This window comes from Ixodes scapularis, unplaced genomic scaffold (assembly GCF_016920785.2).
Source record: "Ixodes scapularis isolate PalLabHiFi unplaced genomic scaffold, ASM1692078v2 PGA_scaffold12__126_contigs__length_90152505, whole genome shotgun sequence".
Classification (NCBI taxonomy): domain Eukaryota; kingdom Metazoa; phylum Arthropoda; class Arachnida; order Ixodida; family Ixodidae; genus Ixodes; species Ixodes scapularis.
The window spans coordinates 50119791-50139598 of NW_024609838.1; positions in this window are offsets into that span (position 1 = coordinate 50119791).

Consider the following 19808-nt stretch of genomic DNA (forward strand, 5'->3'; position numbering starts at 1 on the left):
AACGGAACAAGAACATCATCACGCCGCACACCACGACCTGAAGTCGTCCACATTGTGAGGCTTAAGCTGCACTACGCTCGATAGAACCGTAGACCTTATGTGTTCCAGGTGACTCTATTGTTTACCGTTATTTTTATTTGCTTAGTTCTGTTTTGCGTTGCATCGGGGCGATGCACTTTTTAAAGCGAGGAGTAATGCCGCGCGCGCAACTGGCCAAGTAGGCAGCGCACGCGTGGCCTAACGGTTATCGCCCCTGCCTCCCATGCGAAAAGCAGGGTTCGATTCCCGAGTGTTACGCGTCCTTGTGTTTATTCTTGCAGTTGATGTTCTGGTGAATTCGAGAACTCTCTCGCCTGTTCGTGGTGCGAGAATGTTCTAGTCGCCGAAACTTCCAGGTCGATTGTTCCAGAAGCCAACGCGTGTCCACATCGCGACACTGTTAGCGCGAACAGTCGACAGGCGTCAGATTCGTACCGGTGGCGCCACCTAGCGGCCTCTGATGGCGAACCTCGCGCATGCGCAGAAACGTCATAGGGTTCGAGAGTATAACGACCTACTCCAAAACAATGTTCAGACCTTCTCATTTGAGGAGCTCGGGTTTGTTTTTCTCGGGATTTTGTACTTTTATAGCGGCGTGCCGTCTGCATTCTAATAGTCTGTCTCGTAGGCTTTTACGTTCTTCGTCCTCGCGCCCACCACGTCTGCGTTGTCGGTGTTTCCGTTCTGTGGGTCCTTACCAACGTTTGCTTCGGGTTCCGCCGCGTTACTCCTACACACACAGCGAAAAAGTACACCCCTGGACGTGTAAACCGTTGTCCCAGGGCGGACTCCCCAAATGGTGTTCGTTTTACACGCGAGGCTCGGTGTATTTCGTTTGCACCCGAGGTCTCGTGTAAAATGAACATCTTTGAACGTGTACTTCGTTCTGCGATCACACGTCTAGGGGTGTTTTTTTTACAATGGCGGCCGTTTGACGCAAGACGGGTTCGACGAGCGAGGCCCAGCGCTTTACACGGCTTTTCGCCGCAGCGAAAGCGTAGTTTGCACGTGTTCGTTCGTAATCGTCCATACGTGCTGAACTACCGCAAGCATTCACCCCCAAGCGCCGACGCCGTATCCATTACGGCGATTACGCGACAGTGGGAGCGACCATCGACTGCATCCAGCAGCGTGCTTCCCCATCGAGCAGGTCTCGTTCGCGTGGCGGTTCAGCCGATCGCCGAGGCCTCAAGCCGGTTGCATTGTCACCGACGCCGGGTAATTTCCACAGCAGTTATCTTTTCGCGACCACAGACATGAACTTTATTGAAAAAGCCCGTTTGCCGCGAGCGACGACGAATAGCTCCGACACCGACCCGACCCGACCCGACCCTACCCGACCGGCGTTACCGACGTCCCGCTCACCTCTTTACCGCGAGCAAAGTTGTACGCGACGTTTCGATGTATCCACTCATATCTCGTGTGTACGCAAATTTTGCGGCTTTCCGGGTACGAATCGGCTACCGAAACGGCCAGCGAACGAAGACGAACTGAACGCCGGCGCTATGCGCCATTTAAACACGCGGTTACTTTTCTACTAGACTGTAGCTATGTGGTGTGCTTCCTTACACATAAATGGAATACGTACAAACGAAGCTAAAATAAAATTGGGCGGCTGCTTGCGCCACCTAGTGAGTATGCGGAAAACTACAAAAATGAAGGACATTTCGGCATTTGTGGAAGTGACACGATCGAACACGGACGGCAGCATACCAACACATGCATCACAGCACATATCACAAGATCAACATACAAGCATACATACACAAACAACGAACAGAGGCACTAACAACCCGACACTCCTACTCAATTGTAATAGAAACCCGCTCGGTATATATAGCAGACTTTTTGTTTCAGACGAAGGTCCGGTGACACCCCCCGTATTTTATATGAACGTAACGATATTACACAATTATTACTTATATAGTACGGCGACATAAATATAATTTGGGAAGGTACACATTTCTCTTAGTCTAGATTATAGCTAAAAGACACCCTATATTTAAAACAAAAATGTTTCGAGCCAGCCAAAATGTAGCAAAATCTGGTTTCGTTTTCGGAAGTTCGAGCGCTCAAGGCTGTAATGCGCTAGCGAAGTGTGTGCTTGCTTCTGTCAAACTATAATCCATTGTATGACGCTCTCAAAGCTGCTGGCTGCAGCCCCCATCTTGGTTTAGGGTTTGATTTACACGCGCTCCCGTGGAAATGAAATTATGCGCGCTCGAGTCGATATTATTGACAGCGTGAAGTATAAACCGAAAGTAAACGATTTTGCGAGCGACGAGAACAGCGACGGCGACCCGCTTCGCTGACGCTCGGTCACTCGCGCGACGACGCAAGCCGCATGAAAGCGGAACGATGTTTTCTAGAAATCCAAAAACCGAGTGACGCGACGAGCGATAGTAAGAAATCTTCGTAATACGTCGCTGACTCGTCGCTGTCGCCGTCGCTCGCTAAATCGCTTTATGCAGTTCAGCCTTTATACTCACGCTAGTGCCGACCTGCATTACCCGCTGAGCCCAAGCAAGCGATAAGGATATTCAAATATGTCACAACAGTGGCGTGCATTCGCTAAGAAAACATATATCTCAAATTCCTGCAGTTTGACGTCGGGATCCGTTACTTGTTCTGCTGTCACCTTGGCGAAACGGTCACTAAAGAGAAACTAGTCAGTTTGTTTTATCAGAAATTATAAAAACCTTATCTAGCCACTGTTATGCACAAGAGCACTCTGGAATTTCATATAAATAGTTTAGAATAAACTGAACACAATCGGTAACTTAATTTTCCAAGCATTATAATAAAAAACAAATCTTAGAAAACAATGTATTTTTAAGGTGTTTCAAATAAAAAAAAAACTGAAAAAGGAGCCTTATTTCAGCTGCACTATCACGTAAATACTTTGGGAAAAAAATATCTATTGAGAAGTAGGTTTTGCAATCTCTAATTTGCTTCTTTCAACTTTCCAGTTACTTTATGCGTACTTGCAGATTGTATCCTAACAAATCTAGACAAAATTGTATAAAAAGTAACAGTCTATATAAAATTTATAGCTTAATTAAATTCACATTTGTTTGATAATGTTCAATCTTAAATATGAGTTTTAAATTTCACATCTATTATTACAAATGATTGAATTACATGCTGCTTGATGCATGCTGTGCCGCCCCCCCCCCCCCCTTTTAAATATATATATCCTGTATATTTGCTGGTTAGTTGTTGTAAACCTCTTAATGTCGTGTTATTTGTTTGTTGTTGTAGGTGTGTGAATGCATATGTTGTACCCCACTCCTACTTGGGCCTTCAATGGCCAGTAGTATCCTCTAAATAAAATTAAAAAAAAACAAGTGAGCAGTAAAAATCTGGAAGACAAAAGTAAACACAGAGCCGTGCAAAAAGGCATTCAGTATATGAAACAGATACAGATATGGGCCTCTGGCGGTTCATCGGTTCAGCCTCCACACCGCCTAAAGACGGCAGTGTTGCAATGTTACGAACCAGCGCACAGGTAGACAGTTACCAAAAATCCAAACACAAAAAACTCACATCAGCGCTGTGCGAGTGTATATTTTTGTGTATTTGGATTTTGAGTAACTGGTCTACCTGTGCGCTGGTTCGTAATTATGCCGTACCAACTCGCCCAATCTGCCGTATTAATAGTGTTGCAAAATACTTAGATCAACTATAATGCTAATGACTGCAGTGTATAAAAGCAAGCTACTCGTCGGAACGAGCTTGACGGTACGAGAATAAAGAGAATGTTTTCACAGTTAAACTCAGAGTCTGTTGCACCGCCTCTTCCGTCCTCAAGATCGAAAGTGCTACAGATTGGTGACCTGGACATGATGATTGACTCCGAGCACCTGCTATCCAGGGGAATGTTCTTCGTGGCCAAGGGCACGGCAATGGCTCTGCCTTTTCGGACGAAAATGCAGTAGGCAAATATTCAACTTTCTCAGCCTCCACATCTGCAGTGCCTCCGCAACCGCCTCTGCTCTGTCGCATCTAGCACCGGCATCTCCCAGCAACGGGCTGCGACCACCTTGCTTGCCCCACCGGCTTGGCAAGTGAATATTCATCGACATCTTCACACTGTTCACAAGGCATGTTGCAAGCCGACCGGGGTCTCCTCATCGTTGCCATGTCAGGCATTCGCTCTCAGTTCGGTTCCTCATCTTAGGAGATGTTGCATCGGCCCCGCAGTCGGCCGGCATCCCCCTTTCAGTCCGAGGCTGTACACTCCAAACTGATCGAGCCGGACTGAAAGCACGACAGGGTCGATTTCCCCCGTCTGCTGCCTCATTTCCTGACCTCGGCATCAACTACCATGCACGGCTTCCAAACGCTCTCTTTCCTGCTCTCTAATATGTCATCCTGCTTGCGGTACATGTCAACAGCAACGACACCTCTCTGGAGCCGCAATCACTTCAACAAAATCGTGCCATTCCTCACAGTGCAGAGCTGAGGGCGATAGCTCTGCGGCAGTCTATCGGTTCAGCCTTGGCATCGCCAAAGATGACAGTGCTACTCATACTCGTCACCACGAGCTCGACGACATGAGAATAAACATAATGTTTTTATTGCTCGGAGTCGGTCGCAGCATCTTTTCCGTCCACAACATCGTATACTCTATAGGTAGTAAGCAAGAGACACACTTCAGATGAAAAGAACAAATGCTCAGATCACACATGCCGCAGGTGTCCAAAATTATCCATCATGTTGAATATTGTTTTGGTTTTTTTTAATTCTAACAGAAGACAAACATCATTATCGCGCAATCAAAATGAATACTTACGAAACACCTAAGTCGCAGTGTAAGTGCTCATCGCTGAGCTGCGGCTGTGGCATATATGTATTTATTTAAAAGTGCACCGATGATAAAACCTTCAGGTTTGGCAACAATACCGAGATTACAACGGTTGTTGTCCATTATAAAATACAAAAGAAATAAAAAATACCGGAAACAATGCAAGGTACAAATCTGCACAACAGGCTTCCGAATTCAACTACTTCGTCGTACTGGAGTTTGTTACAGTAATAACAGCTTTGGATGGGCTGTGAGGACAGCATTCACACTGAACTGGGTGCCTTGGTGACTATCACCAGTGTTGAGGAGTTGCCACTCCAGAGTTGGAACGATTCCGCACTTCCACAACCCTGGAATCGAATGCAAATAAAATGGTGGCAGCACTGGAATGGAATGGGAATGAAATTAGTAGTTACATTTTGCCCAGAATAGAGTAGGAATGGAATAGGCTTTGTTCTAATGTGAGCTGCTTAGATGCCGTCAAAGGGGCTTTCGAAACGGCATTATTGCACTTAGGTAACTGACGGTTTGGTTATCCGACTGCTTATGTTCCTTCGAGGATGAAAGTGGCAACCCCAGTGAAGCAACCCAAACTGTAGAGTTGTAGGCTGACAAGGGCAATTTACTCGATCTTAATCCAGGGTAAGGGTTTTGTACCTCAGCGTTCCAAAAACTACCCGTGCCCAGCACTTTTCAATCTGTGTTGTCACGTGACACGACCCACCGGAGTAACTCGGATCTATTTGGGTAAGATTTGGAACACAGCCAAAGTGTCGTTCCTGGTGCTGCGAGATGCAACCATAAGGCTGTTGGGACCATGTGTGATTACAGCACCAGTTGCAGGCCACCAGGCAGGGACAATGTCACACCGCCCGCACTTCGTTAATACACGTGACTCCTCACTTATTATGTATCTCGTAAAAGTGGAGGACATATACGGTTCTTTTGTGGAAAAGATGGGCGACTTAGTTTTCCTCTCTGTTACGAGGCTTTTACACCTGGTGGTGCGATCAATATCTGCAGTGCCCCCATACCAATTGCCACTAGTGCTATGTGCGACCAAAGCTCAACTTAGTAAAATCAATGATTGCGGGTAGGGTTTTGAATTTTGCAGTTGTCTACGCATTTCACAACGCCAGCTTTACGCCGACATTATTTTTCGGTAACTTAGTACTAGCTGTCAAGTGCCATTTTCACAATTGGGAGGGATTGAGAGGAATGGAATGCAGCAGTTCAGCCATTCCAGGAGTAGGAATGGGCCCAGTTTTTCCTTTCCAGGAGTTCAAAGGAATGGAATTAGTATTAGAAAATTCCAATTCTCTGCAATGGAGTTGGGTGGAATGGGGAATCTTTTGTTTGTTTGCACGCCTAGAATGTTTGAGATGACTCGAGAATCTTGTTTGTTCGAGCTCGGAACCTTCTAGATACCTATGGGCTTACAAAAAGAGCTTTGCATGGCTGCTCGAGTCAGTCGTCCTTTTCTCGCTGTCAAAGTATGTGCGGTCTTTGTTACTTTATGTTTCTCGGCACAAGTTCGCTGGGCACAAGTTCGCTGTATTTAACATTGATCTGAAGTTTTATTAATCAAGTTTGTTTTTGTTCATGACATATTGGTGGATGTGCAGGGTAACGCAGTCTATGCCCATAAAGCGTACCATCTGTGAACGCGATGACTCTGAAGACGACGATCGTGAAGGCGACGTCCTTGAAATCATCCGAGGACGACTCAAACTCTGACACCAACGACGACCTTAACTATGGCCTCGGAAGCGACCCGGACAATGAACTTGACAAAGCCCCTGGCTACCACACTTAGACGAAAACATCACGACGACTTCTACGCTGATGATGAAACGGACGACAACTCCAAAGACCAAACCCGGCTACAATGTCAACAACCAACCTGACAACGGCCTCGATGACAAACAGTCTTCAACCGTGGTGACGAGACTGATGACGACACTGATGATGACCCAGGCGAAGACTCAAACAATTTCATGGAAGACGATCCCGACTACGGCTTTGACAGTTATCCAAGGACAATCCGGACGATGACTTTAAAGGGCAACTCCGGCCAAAACTCGAAATTAAAGAAATTACTGGTATCGCTGTAGTGACACAAAATACGACCCCAGCCAAAATATTACGTCCGTGGGATGCCGCATTCTCAACTAATGCCGATAATAAAAATGTGACCCACCGCGAGCCGCTGCACCTTAGCGGTAGGCTAGCGGGTTGCCGATCACTAAAGCAACATTGGGCCGTGACGTCAGTATCGTTCTTTTTTTCCTCCAAGCGTTACGCGGAGTGCGCTTCTTTGAGCCGCTACCACCGCTACTTGGACTTGTGATTGTCATGTTTAGCCATTGCTTTTATCTGTAGCCCGTGTAGCTTCGGTATAGCCTTTTGTTTATTTGCTTGTGAGGACTCAAAGACTGGTTTTAGCGAGCAACTCGTAGCGCCCAAGACTGCCCAGCTGCTCCTCGAAGGATGCCGAGTAGAACTTGTAGTGCTGTGGGCTGCTCAAACAACTCGCTGCACAACCCGGAGGTGCTTTTTCACAAGTTTCCAACGTACCAGAAATTGAAGAAGGTGTGGGTAAACGCTGTTCGACGAGTGGACTTCGGCTTTTACGCGCCCAAGGAAAAAAGAATGCAAAAACAGACATGTACAGCCCTAACGCAGCAGCCCGTGCCGGAAAGCCTCAAAGCTTCGTGTCTGTTACTGACCCGCAGCGCGAAAGCGAGAGGGCCCCCAGTACTGTACTTCACTGGCAGCGCGTCGTAGAGCAATGCCGCTCCATCCACGGAGCCTTGACGACAATTTAGGCCTAGCGACAGAGTACGGAAGACTGCACACACGGCGACAGCCGCTGAGTACGGTACTGAACGAGTTCACTCGTTTTCCAGTCGCTACCTTTTGGGTATGCTAGCGACAAGTACAGCATGGCACACGCACGGCGGCAGCGGCCGCCGAGTACGGCACTGTACGTGTTTACGGGTTTTCCAGTCACTAGCTTTTGGGTATACGCACTAACTCTTCCTACATGTGCTGGATAACTACCACAAATACAGAATTAAAATAAAATCAGCTTACCTCCTACCTTTAGACGGCTAGCGCAACAGAAGTAGCTGCTGATCAACCTGCATACTCGTTGAACGAGAACGATCCTGACGTCACGTTCACATAGCGGCTGATTTCTAGTGCTGCCAGGGCCTCGAGCGGCTAGTTTCGGTTTTGTTGGCCGTGCTCCAAACAAAACTTTGAGGCGTCCATATCTTTAAAACTACGCACAATAACGAGGAAAAAATTACACCTTGCAATTCAGGGACGCTGACTGCACTAAAAACAGTCATAATCCTAAAATTGAAAGTATGGTCCGGAGTTGCCCTTTAACGACAACCACGACTACAAACTTGACGGCGACCTTGATGATGAACCCGATGACAATACCTACGGCAAGTGTGGTATCTGTCACGAAGACGAACAGGACGACGACGCCTGGTATGTCACTCAACGAACGGAGGAAGTTTGCCAGCTTGGTCGCATTTTGATGCAAGCCACAACTTCCTGACGATGACTGCTACAATCTTTGTCACCACGACGCCCAGTTTCAGCCTGGCTACCCACTGTGAATCTAAACACCAATTCATTGTCGCAGCAAGGAACTGTTAAAGTGGTGCTTCGACCTCAAGGTTATTCGCTACATGAGACCTAAGTTGTAAGTCGTTGGCCAATGGCACATCAACATTGTCACGCTGCCCTCTGCGACCCGTAGGCGATTCACGTCTTCCGACTCAACTGAACTAGGTATGCTCGGCAGCACTGTGAAAATCTGCTATTTACGAGACTCTGTATTTTGACCTAGTCTTGTTTAAGCTGTTAATTTAATTTTGTGTTGCATAAAGACGATGAGTCTTTCACAAGAGGGGAGTAATGCCACGTGCAAATAGCCGAGTCAGCAGCGTGATCGACTCACATGCCGCTGACCCCGCCAGCGCATGTCCTTCTTTCTTTTGTTTGCGTGACTGGAATGATGAGACGACTCTAAATTTTTTTGTTCGAGCTCAGAAACTTCTAGATACCCACGCGCTTACAAAAGTACCTTCGCTTGGCTGCTTGAGGCAGTTGTCCTTTCGACACCACCAAAAGTCTTTGTTAATTTATGTTTCTCAGCACAAGTTCGGCGCATTACACACTGATTTTAAGTTTAATAAAGAAGTATGTTTTTATTCGTGACAATATTTAGATGAATTTTGATAATTCAATCTTCTGATATTTCAAACTAAAGTGTGTGGCTTCCAGGGCCCGTTTGCTCAAGCGCTAACCGCAGCTAAAGTTAACCGCAGTACCTAGGAGAGGGATTTTGAAATCACGTGACTGGCTCGGCAGGAGTGCAGGGAAACATGGCGGTGCCCCGGTGAGTGAGCGCCGCTCGCTTTGAAACTAATATGTCGTTGTAGCTGCAATATTGGGCGCGTTAGTCAGCAATGAATGGTGCCAGAGGCTTTCGCTTTGCCTTACCTCATTTAAATCGCAAAGCATGAGCATATGACCTCGCCGCATTTTTTAGATAGTCTTTCGATTCTGGCCATTCCTAAGCCTAAATAAACGCGATAAATGTTAGCATGGCAATGTCTTTGGAAAGTGGATTGCCTTGACTCAATCGGCCGGGTATTAATAGCACACAAAAGCAGACAGCGTCCCAATAGACCATATTAGACCTTTCTCTAAATTTCCCAAGCACCGAGGTGCATGCTACAAGTCTAGTTACACGCGTTGCACGTGCTGCACTCTTAGAAAAAAGGGTACGGATAGTCCTCCCTTACGGGAGGAACGGTCTTGTAACCTATGTTCCTTTAGAAAGGGAGAAACCTTCGTCCCTGAAGCAGGGGAGCAAAGTTCCTCCGTCGCCTGCATCTCAATATGGCGGCCCCGAATCGAGCAAATCGAGCCCAATAAGGCTTAACGAGGACGCTACGTCTCTTGTACGGGACGAGAGCAGCAGCAAATGAAAGCGTAACACGATCTTTCCGCAAACTGTGTTTATTTCCGAAGCCAGATTCCCCCCACAGGTACAGAAACCTGCGTTTCGAAAGCAGTTACTCAGTCTTCTCGTCGACAGCACTGCGATGTTAAACGGAGACAACCGATACCGAGTTACTTCGTGCACTCTGCGTCTTACCTTTGGTGTTCCTCGAGTCACAATTCCTTCGTCAACCGCACATCACGGAGAAGGGCAAACTCACTCCGCGAAACCAAAAGCCGTTCTCGAAAGAACAAACTCGAAGCCGCTGTTTATCGCGTAGCGCGAAAGAAGTTTAAATCGCTAGCCACCAGATGGCGGGGTCAAGCAGAATAATTGCAAGTAGCTAGGCTAGGTGGCGCTAGGTACCGCCCAATTCATGTTCTACAAAAAATAATTTGCTTTTCTCAGGCCACTGCTAGGTTTAAAGATCCTCTGCTATACACACATGAAACCCATTACACTTATGACAAGCATCAGGTGAACATACATTAAGCACATGCACTGCACACACAAATATCAATACAACAGAACACCACACTAACCCGAACACTACACCCGTGTTCTGCGTTTCCGTCTTTTATACTGGTCGTTTTGAACGTGCGGAACTTTTCGGTGACTCCCTATGATATAAAAAATATTCCCAGCATGTTGATTTTTTCCCAGCAATGTCATACCTCTGAGAGTATTTTGAATGGCTCAGGGGATGAATCTCTTATTAAAAAGTAAACGCTCGATCACGCCGTAATTATTTGAAAGCAATAAATCAAACCACTCCAATGCGGTTCGAAGCCATGAGTTTGTTTCCCCGCACGGCGCGTCGTAGCCTGTATTTCTATTGTAGTGTTTGTTTTTCTATTTGTGCTGTTAGCGCAAAGCTGCAGTTGTCGTCTTGAATTAATCTCTGTAGAGCGGATATTCACTCAGCTGGAAGTGGTGCTTCACGGGCTGAGAAATCGCTTTTCGATCAACTTGAATGCAGTCAAAGCCGCGACTTGCGGCAGGTGTTAAGTGCACGGAGCTACGCCGTGGTGAGCCCGAAAACTTCTAGCGCTCATCCTAGCGTGCCACTTGGAGGACAGTTTCTCCAGGAACCGTAGTATATATTTAAACAGCAAAATAAATGGTAGTTTTTTTTTTTCGATTTTACCTACTATTGTTTTTTAATGCTAAAATTCCACACTGTAAATATACGTACTTTCCGTCACGATTTCGTACTGTTGTCCTTGCCCCAGAGCGCAATCGCTCTCGGGGACAATACAACCAACAGTCACATTGGCCACTGTACGATAGGAGCTTATACTGCTCAGTCCAGCGTTCCAACATGACTATCCGCACGTTGATCGATTGCACGTAATCCCTCAAGCGGTATTAAACTTTTTAATGTAAAGCAGAATGTCAAACTGCGACAACCCGCCCCCTCCGATCACGGCCCGACCAGCGGCCTCAAAACCCGACCGTTTACGATCTCCTCTTGTTGCTACACCACTGATACGCGAACACACGGTCACATCGGCGATAATTCCAGTCTTCCGTTCACAACCCACAACACTGCCATCACGATGTTGCAGCTATGTTGCTGACAAGCACAAACACAGAACCACGTTGAACGCCGGTTGCACTCGGCATCGGAAAACAGAACCGAACTCAGGGGGGAAGGCGCCCAGGCAGCCGGCAGCAAAACCTGCCTTTCTTGGACACAGTTCCTGCGGTTTCCATAACGTCGAAAACGTCGACACAGGTTTGCGTGCTTTCGCTACTGTAGTTTGTAGTGCTGCAGTGGCTGTAGTTCCGGGCCGCGCGAGTCAAACAATCCGGAGACGGCCATTCCCCAGTGTACGTGGCACTGCTGGCACTGTTCCGGAACTTCGCTGTTTCTAGCGGCTTCGTTTGCTCGTTTGATAAAATTAGTGATAAAAACGTCAATGCAACCGAAATAGTTCTGCACGTTTAGACTAGAAGAAGGAATTACAGGCGGCCTTCGCTGCTGCTGAAGCTCAATCAACTCAACAGCTATTTATTAAACAACGTGCGCGACCTGCTCGAAAAACGAAACCGAAAGACGATGAGTCGGGAGGGCGAAAGCTTTCACCCGTCTGCCTGGAGAAAGAGAAAAAAGTTTCGTTTCTCCCCTTTTCTCGTGTCCGCTTGGGGGCGCGTCGGTAGAAGGGAGGAAGGCGCGCCGTTGCTACTTTTTTCCTCCATTTTTTCTTAGAGTGTGGCGTCTGAAGTAGTAACTGCTCTCTAAAGCATAAAGTCTAAAACAAATTTTGTCTTGCACGTGCGTTGGTCAAATATTTATTATGATTATTTACTTCGAATCTTTTATAAGAGGAAGGCCAGTGCGCGCGGACCGCAGAATTATACTTCCAGCGTTCTTCTCGATGCTTGGGTAATTTAGAAAAAGGTCTATAGGGATGCTGTTTGCTTTTGTGTGCAATCAATACCCGACCGATAGAGTCAAGACAATCCGCTTTCCAAAGATGTTGCTAAGCCGACAATTACCACATTCATTTAGGCTTAGGAATGGCCAGAGTCGAAAGACTATCTAAAAAAATGCGGCAAGAGCCTTGCTCATGCTTTGTGATGAAGTGAGGTAAGGCAAAGCGAAAGCCTCCTGCACCATTCGTTGCTGACTAACGCGCCCGGTATTGCAGCTACAACGACATATTAGTTCCAAAGCGTGCGGCGCTCACTCACCGGGGCACCGCCACGCTTTTCCGCATCCCTACCGAGCCAGTCACGTGATTTGAAAATCCCTCTCCTAGGTACTGCGGCTAACTTCAGCCGCGGTTAGCGCTTCGAGCAAACGGGCCCTGGAGTTTGAAATAATGAGAGTCGACTGTAAAACACCATTTTTGCTACCCCAAGTAGCAATTTATTTTAGTGTAATTTTTGGAATCTTTTATTCAGACCGAACACTTCTTTTTCAATAAGCATGTCGGCATAAAATTTAGACTATTTTTTATAGCCTAAACGTAGCAAGCGTTCAAAACAAATACAACCTAGTGCATCAGATACACAGAAAACACAATATTAGCAAATGCTACTTTTGTTGAACACATCTGGAGTTTCTGTTGGATACATACAGCGCTGTGAAGAAGTACACCATTCTTATATGAAAATAAGCTTCCCACCAGTGAAATTTCTCAAGTTGGACAGCCTTGTTGTAAGTCAGGCACGTTAAAGAGAACCCTGCCCAAGTTTTCATAGACACTCTTACAAAGTTGTTTCATCCGTACAATAGCGACTTCAAGGTATATGTGTAGAAACTTCCCAAAGTGCAAACATTATGTGAAGAAACTGCATTTCAAAGTTGACGTCCTCGCAACCCCCCCTATCGGTAGCTGCTCTACCGGCAACAATGAAAAGAACTATAGAAAGACCGCTGAGGCCACATAACGTAAGACATGGTGTCCAAGATTCGCCATGGACAGCATTGTTGGTAGTTGGACTTGTTTGTGCTCACTCTTTTACCCAGTCTGTCGATTGACAGCTATTTAGAGTGCATGATAGGAACTATTTGTGCTGTAGACATAAAAACATGTACATGTTGCCCCCCCCCCCCCCCCCTTTGAATCTGGCAGGCGAGACCACTCGAAAATGTTTGAGAGTAGCTGTGTAGAACTGGCATGTTCTAACATTCTGATGACACAATTATTCATATTAAAAGGTATGCTTAACCGAAATTCGAAGCTTGCAAAACAACACTGGGGCGGTAGGCGGGACGCTGCAAAACCCCCAAAACATCACACATACAGCATTATTTCTAACGGATGGCCGTATTTTTGGGAACATGTGGGATTCAACAAGGCCGACGAGACATGTGATGTCGCGATTCTCATTCCCTCTCCTCTAGGCTTCATCCCCTTAAGCAGGTGAACCGAAGCGGGAATGAGAGAAGCGAGGCCGCTTCCCCTCATTCTAAAGTGTACCAGGAGAAGTATGATGTCACATTTCTTGTTTGATTGTGCCCCTTCCTTTCCAAGAATACGGCCATCCGTTTGAGATATTAATGTATGAGTGATGTTTCGGAGTTTGTAGAGCTCCCATTCAAAGCTTCCGCGGCCTTATTTTATGAAATCCAAATTTTGGTCCAGCATCCTTTTAAACAAGCTTTTTCAAATATTAGCATAATGAACATACAATTGGACAACTTGCTAACTCACAACAGCATCCTCCCGATGATGCCGTACAAAGGTTCTGTCACACGCACCAACCGAGGGGATTGCTGCAAGTCCATCCACCCTCAACTTTTAGTCACCTTTGAGACTGAAGAACTGCTGTATGAGGCCCGTCCAGCCACTGCGCACACAAAGAGAAACACGGGAAATAACACTCAGTGATGAGCAAAGTCTCTGGGCGGAAAGCCCTCCATGACAAATGAGCACTGCTGGGTTACGGCAATGACGTAATACACAGGTTCTGCTTCTTGGATGCCTTCACCGCTGCGGTGGGTGGTCGTAGCTAGTCGTAGCAGATAGTGTCACGTTTGTTGCTCGTACCAAAACACCTAAGCCGTGTAGTATTCTTGTTGCCGAAGTTCATAAGCCTACGTTCCCGGTCTACACACACTACACAAAGCCAGCCACGAGCAAAGCTAGCTAACCCCGTTTCTGCTTCGGCGACAAGCCGCCAGGGCGGTGACACCGCCACTGAAACTTCTGTCTTGGCTCTTCAAACCAGGGCCCCTCAGTGCACAAGCATGACACTTGCTAGGCTGCTCTGCCTGTACCAAGTGACACGCGCCCGCATGTTCCCTCTCATAATTCTTCTGACTGTACGTGCCCCGTATTGTACACGGCCATACTGTGCACATGGCGAAAGTTCCCTTTTGAAAGTGCTCCACAATCGGCTTACAATGCTGCGAACACATAGCACATGACCACTATAGGTGACGACACTTGGGACACTTGCCATCCGTCGTTGTGGCGCAAAGTCGCTCTCTCAGTGCTACTTTCTGTTGCGACTGTTTTGGGGGATTATCCCATGTGTGTAGCGGTAACGTTCGAGCTCCATCTCGGTTTGCTCTCGTTGTTAGTGTCGGTTTTCGTCACTGTTTTGTTGGCTTATTCCGGTTTTATGAGCGTCGAGTCTTTTTAGTATTAGTTTCTGGCTCGCAGGGCTCCATAGCTTTGAGCTGGAGTGTGGTTTGTGTTGAGTGCTCTATTGCCGTGTACAGCTTAGTTTTTCACTTTATTAAATCTAATCTTTTGTTTGCTTATCCTCCCTGTGTCATCATCTTTCTCTACTGATTAAACACCAGGCGTGGACCTAGCGCTAGTCAATGGTCGAACTTAGCTCTCTTGTTCTTTTCCCGTAATTTCTCGTTTATTCTCAGAGTGGATCATTGAATTATTTTTATTAATTTGAACCCCACTCCGTGACACCGAAACAGATGGGAAAGCACCACAACGTATTAAACTCGTCGAACATTAAATGTTCTTGAATTATACCTCACCCATGCTTGCTACGTGATGAAGCCCAAAGGTTAGTTCAATGCCAATCAATATTAAATGTCTTTAGATGGGCACCTGCTGCCCGATCATGGCCTTTATTGCAAAGCACTGTTCACACATTTGCGAGTCCTGCAGTGCCTTGTGGAATGGTGGGCGATACTTGCCGTTCCGCAAGGCACTGCAAGACAGATCAGGCTCAACTTTTGAATGTCGACGTGCTTACGGAATGCTGCAGCAAACCAATCATTCGCCGAGGGAAAAAGAAAGGAAGCTGCATGCCTCCGTGTGCTCATTGCCAGTGTTTTCTGCTCTGCTATGTACCCTGCTTGTGTGCTGTGATTTGCAAGCCAGCGCGGGATATATTTCCTTGATTTGTTTGTCTGTTCAGCTGTGCGAGGTTGTGATTGAAACAACCAAGAAGTATAGATCGCCATTCTTTTCATCAAGCTAAGGCTTCGCTCATCCGAACCGGGGTCGATGACTGCTGTTGTTTACACGATTTTCGACAGCTATGTGGAGTGGCTTTGTGTTTAAAATTGCAATCCTAAGTGCAAAAAGAAGTTACCGCAGACTATATTGTTAAAGGTTGATTTCAACTGGCAGGCTCTGGCTACAACCACCTTAATATTCATTCAACATTGTTTGCATTTCTACTTACCCGTGATCGCTTCATTTGCCAAACACGTTAGTGGCCGGTCACCTTACCAATGAAACTAATGTGCTGGTGTCTCCGGCGAAGAATTCCCTCAGGGCTACATGCAATGCACAACCCAGTTTGTAGCCCGTTGTGACTGAAAGCTTTCACACTGGGGAAACGTTGTTGTCACAAACGCAGTCAAAGAATGCGATAGGATTGAGGGAACAGGGGGATTGTCCAAGTTGACTGACTGCATGAGCATATGTTTCTATCGCCACCGTGTTTCCTCCACGCAGGCGACGGAGAAAACGATATAGAGACTCCTCGCGCTTGCCAATGCCAAGTTTCTCTAAAACGTCGAAATACGAGACACCCAGCAGCGAAGTGTCGATATTGCCGGAGAGAGCGGCGGGACAACGATCAGCGCAGGATCGCGGCTTCGCCACTCTTATGCGACGGTGTCTTCGGTTTCCGCTCTCTGCAGCTTCCACCGGGACGCTAGCCGTGCCTAATTGTGCTAGCTTTGAGCACCACAGTTCATAGGGTTCACAGCGCCCGAGCGAAAGCTCGCGCAAAAGAACCGGCGAGCTGTCGAGTCGTTTCCAATCGACGGGGTGGCTAAACGCCGGTTGTGTGAATCGGGCTTAACGCCTGAGCCGGCTTGCTCAAAGCAAATCTAACATTCTTGAATGTCATGTAATAAAAATCTGAGACGTGCTACATTCTATACAAACTTGATAAAAAAAATCAAACACTCACCTTCGGCTGCTACGTCCGCCGTACCACTTCGAGGCAGAAGCAACATGGCTGACATGGCGCTCGACATTTTGGGGTGTTGGGCTGGGGTGTTTTCAGTGTTGCTTACACGCCTAGTCGTGTAAACCGAAACCGGAACACCAGTTTTTACTACCCCAAGTAATTTTTTGACGATTTATCACTAGCAGAGCGTGTAAAAATATGCTAACGAGTGAAAATGGGGTGTAAACAGGCGAAATATTACATTTTCGCTAACAGTGTAGGTGAATTTCGTCGAGGTGCCCGCGTCGGCTAGCGGGCGTAGGGGACATTTTAGCGTCCACTTTGGCGTTTTCGGGTTGTCGGCGCTGTTTCTTGACGTCGCGTCTCCCTGAGGGGAATGTCGTCGAAGTGCTCGCGTCGGCTAGCGGTAGCAAGGGACTTTTTGGCGTCCGCATCGGCGTTTTCGGCCTGTCGGCGCAGTTTCTTGACGTCGCGTCTCTCCGAAAGGAATATCGTTGAAGTCCTCGCGTCGGCTAGCGCTCGTAGGGGGCTCTTTGGCGTTCGCATCGACGTTTTCGGCTTGTCGGCGCAGTTTCTTGACGTCGCGTCTCTCCGAAAGGAATATCGTTGAAGTCCTCGCGTCGGCCAGCGGTCGTAGGGGGCTTTTTGGCGTCCGCATCGGCGTTTTCGGCTAGTCGGCGCAGTTTCTTGACGTCGCGTCTCTCTAACGGGAATATTGTTGAAGTGCTCGCGCCGGCCAGCGGTCGTAGGGGGCTTTTTGGCGTCCGCATCGGCGTTTTCGGCTTGTCAGCGCCGTTTCTTGACGTCGCGTCTCTCTAACGGGAATATCGTTGAAGTGCTCGCGTCGGCTAGCGCTCGTAGGGGGCTCTTTGGCGTTCGCATCGACGTTTTCGGCTTGTCGGCGCAGTTTCTTGACGTCGTGTCTCTCCGAAGGGAATGTCGTCGAAGTGCTCGCGCCGGCCAGCGGTCGTAGGGGGCTTATTGGCGTCCGCATCGGCGTTTTCGGTTTGTCAGCGCCGTTTCTTGCCGTCGCGTTTCTCTAACGGTAATATGGTTGAAGTGCTCGCGTCGGCTAGCGGTCGTAGGGGGCTTTTTGGCGTCCGCATCGGGGTTTTCGGCTTGTCGGCGCAGTTTCTTGACGTCGCGTCTGAAAGAAGGGAATGACGTCGAAGTGCTCGCGCCGCCTAGCGGTCGTAGGGGGCTTTTTGGCGTCCGCATCGGCGTTTTTGGCTTGTCGGCGCAGTTTCTTGACGTCGCGTTTCTCCGAAGGAAATTTCGTCGAGGTGCCCGCGTCGGCTAGGGGGCGTAGGGGACATTTTAGCGTCCGCTTCGGCTTTTTCGGCTTGTCGGCGCTGTTTCTTGATGTCGCGTCTCTCGGACGGAAATGTCATCGAAGTAATCGCGTCGGCTAGTGGTCCCACCGGATGTTATGCTGTCCGCTTCCGCGTTTTCAGCTAATCGGTGCTGTTTCTTGATGTCCCGCCTCTCCGGGGGGAATGACATCAGTGCTCGCGTCGGCTAGTGGTCGTAGGGGACTTTTTGGCGTCCACTTCGGCGTTTTCGGCTTGTCGGTGTTGTGCTAGTTTACGTCGCGCCTCTCCAAGTGGAATGCCGTTGAAGTGCTCGCGACAGCAAGAGGTCATAGCGGTCTGGGTCACGTCTGCTTCGTCGTTATCGGCTTGTCGGTGTGCTTCTTGACGTCTCTTCCCTCTGAGGGGAATGTCGTCGAAGTGTTCGCATCGCCTAGCGGTCGAAGTGCTCGCGTCGCCTAACGGTTGAAGTGGTCTTCGTGAAGTCCGCTTCGGCGTCTTCGGGTTGCTGGCGCAGCATATCTTGACGTCTTTTCCTCCGCGGCGAATGTCGTCAACGTGCTCGTGCTGTCTTTGTTCCCCGCCATTGTGTTTGCTTTCGGCTGGCAGCTTTGTCCCTCCAGACAAAACATGTGAAATGTAAGAACTCAAAGAAATTGCGAGACAGGTTTAGAACTGCTCGTAAAATGTATTCAAATAAACGTGAAAAATAAAAATTTGTATTTAGCTACGCATAGTGCGTGGCTAAATACAAATACATAACTGTTTAAACACCCATGCTCTTTATTTTGATCGAACTCAGAAGTTGCGTGCACCGTCGTGGAAGCTACAAATATCCTAAAGCGAAAAGGAAGGCGTCCGCTCTATTTAAAGAAAAAAAAAAAAATTAGCGCACAGTCACTTTTGAGTTATTTTTCGTGTTGACGTTGCATTATCTACATTCGATGATGGCACAAATTAACTTTAGTTGTATGTGAGCGCTGTTGTTCGTCTACCTTCTCGTCACTGTCCGTGTCTTTGAGGAGTTTTTAAGTTTGTAACCATGAAATAACAATTGTCTTGGACGTCAAGGTTAGTCAACTTCAGTTTCCGAGATTGTTTTTCTCCGCGCGTTGTCGTCTCCTTGCGCAAACCGCACACACAGTCTTGGAATTGCAGCGTCAACTTCAGAAGCGGATCCAGAACTCCGTTTTAAGGGGGGGGGGGGGCGGACAATTTGTAAGGATACTATTCTCCCATTCTTTCTTATGCACCGGGAGGTTTACCCGTGTCAAATTGCCCTCCGAGAAGGTGGGAGGGGGGGGGGGGGGGCGACATTGTATGGGGGGGGGGGGGGGGGGCGGCCGCCCCCCGTCGCCTCCCCCCCTTCGATACGCCCCTGGTCTACGCACACCTGTTAGCTCTAGCGTATTTTGAATAACGTTCCTCGAGCCCCAGATTTTTCCGAGTCCTTCATCAAAGCTCCTAACACATGCATAGAAGTTTGCATTGCCTTTTGAGGATATTACGAGGGTTTGGAGATGCACGGCGCAGGTGATGCGGCGGTAGCCATCGTGGGATTGTGAGGGTAAGTACAATCAAGGAAGAAGGACAAGTAAAGAGGATACTCTCTTTATTTACAGAAAAGAGGAAAACAAATATTTGAAGAGGGGTAAAAATAACTAGAAATTATAAGCTTGGAGAAAAAAAAAGCTAGTCTTAGAATAGCATCTTTCCGGCACAACACAAAGGGAAAACGAGCACCGCTAAAATATAGTTTCTGCAATTATTG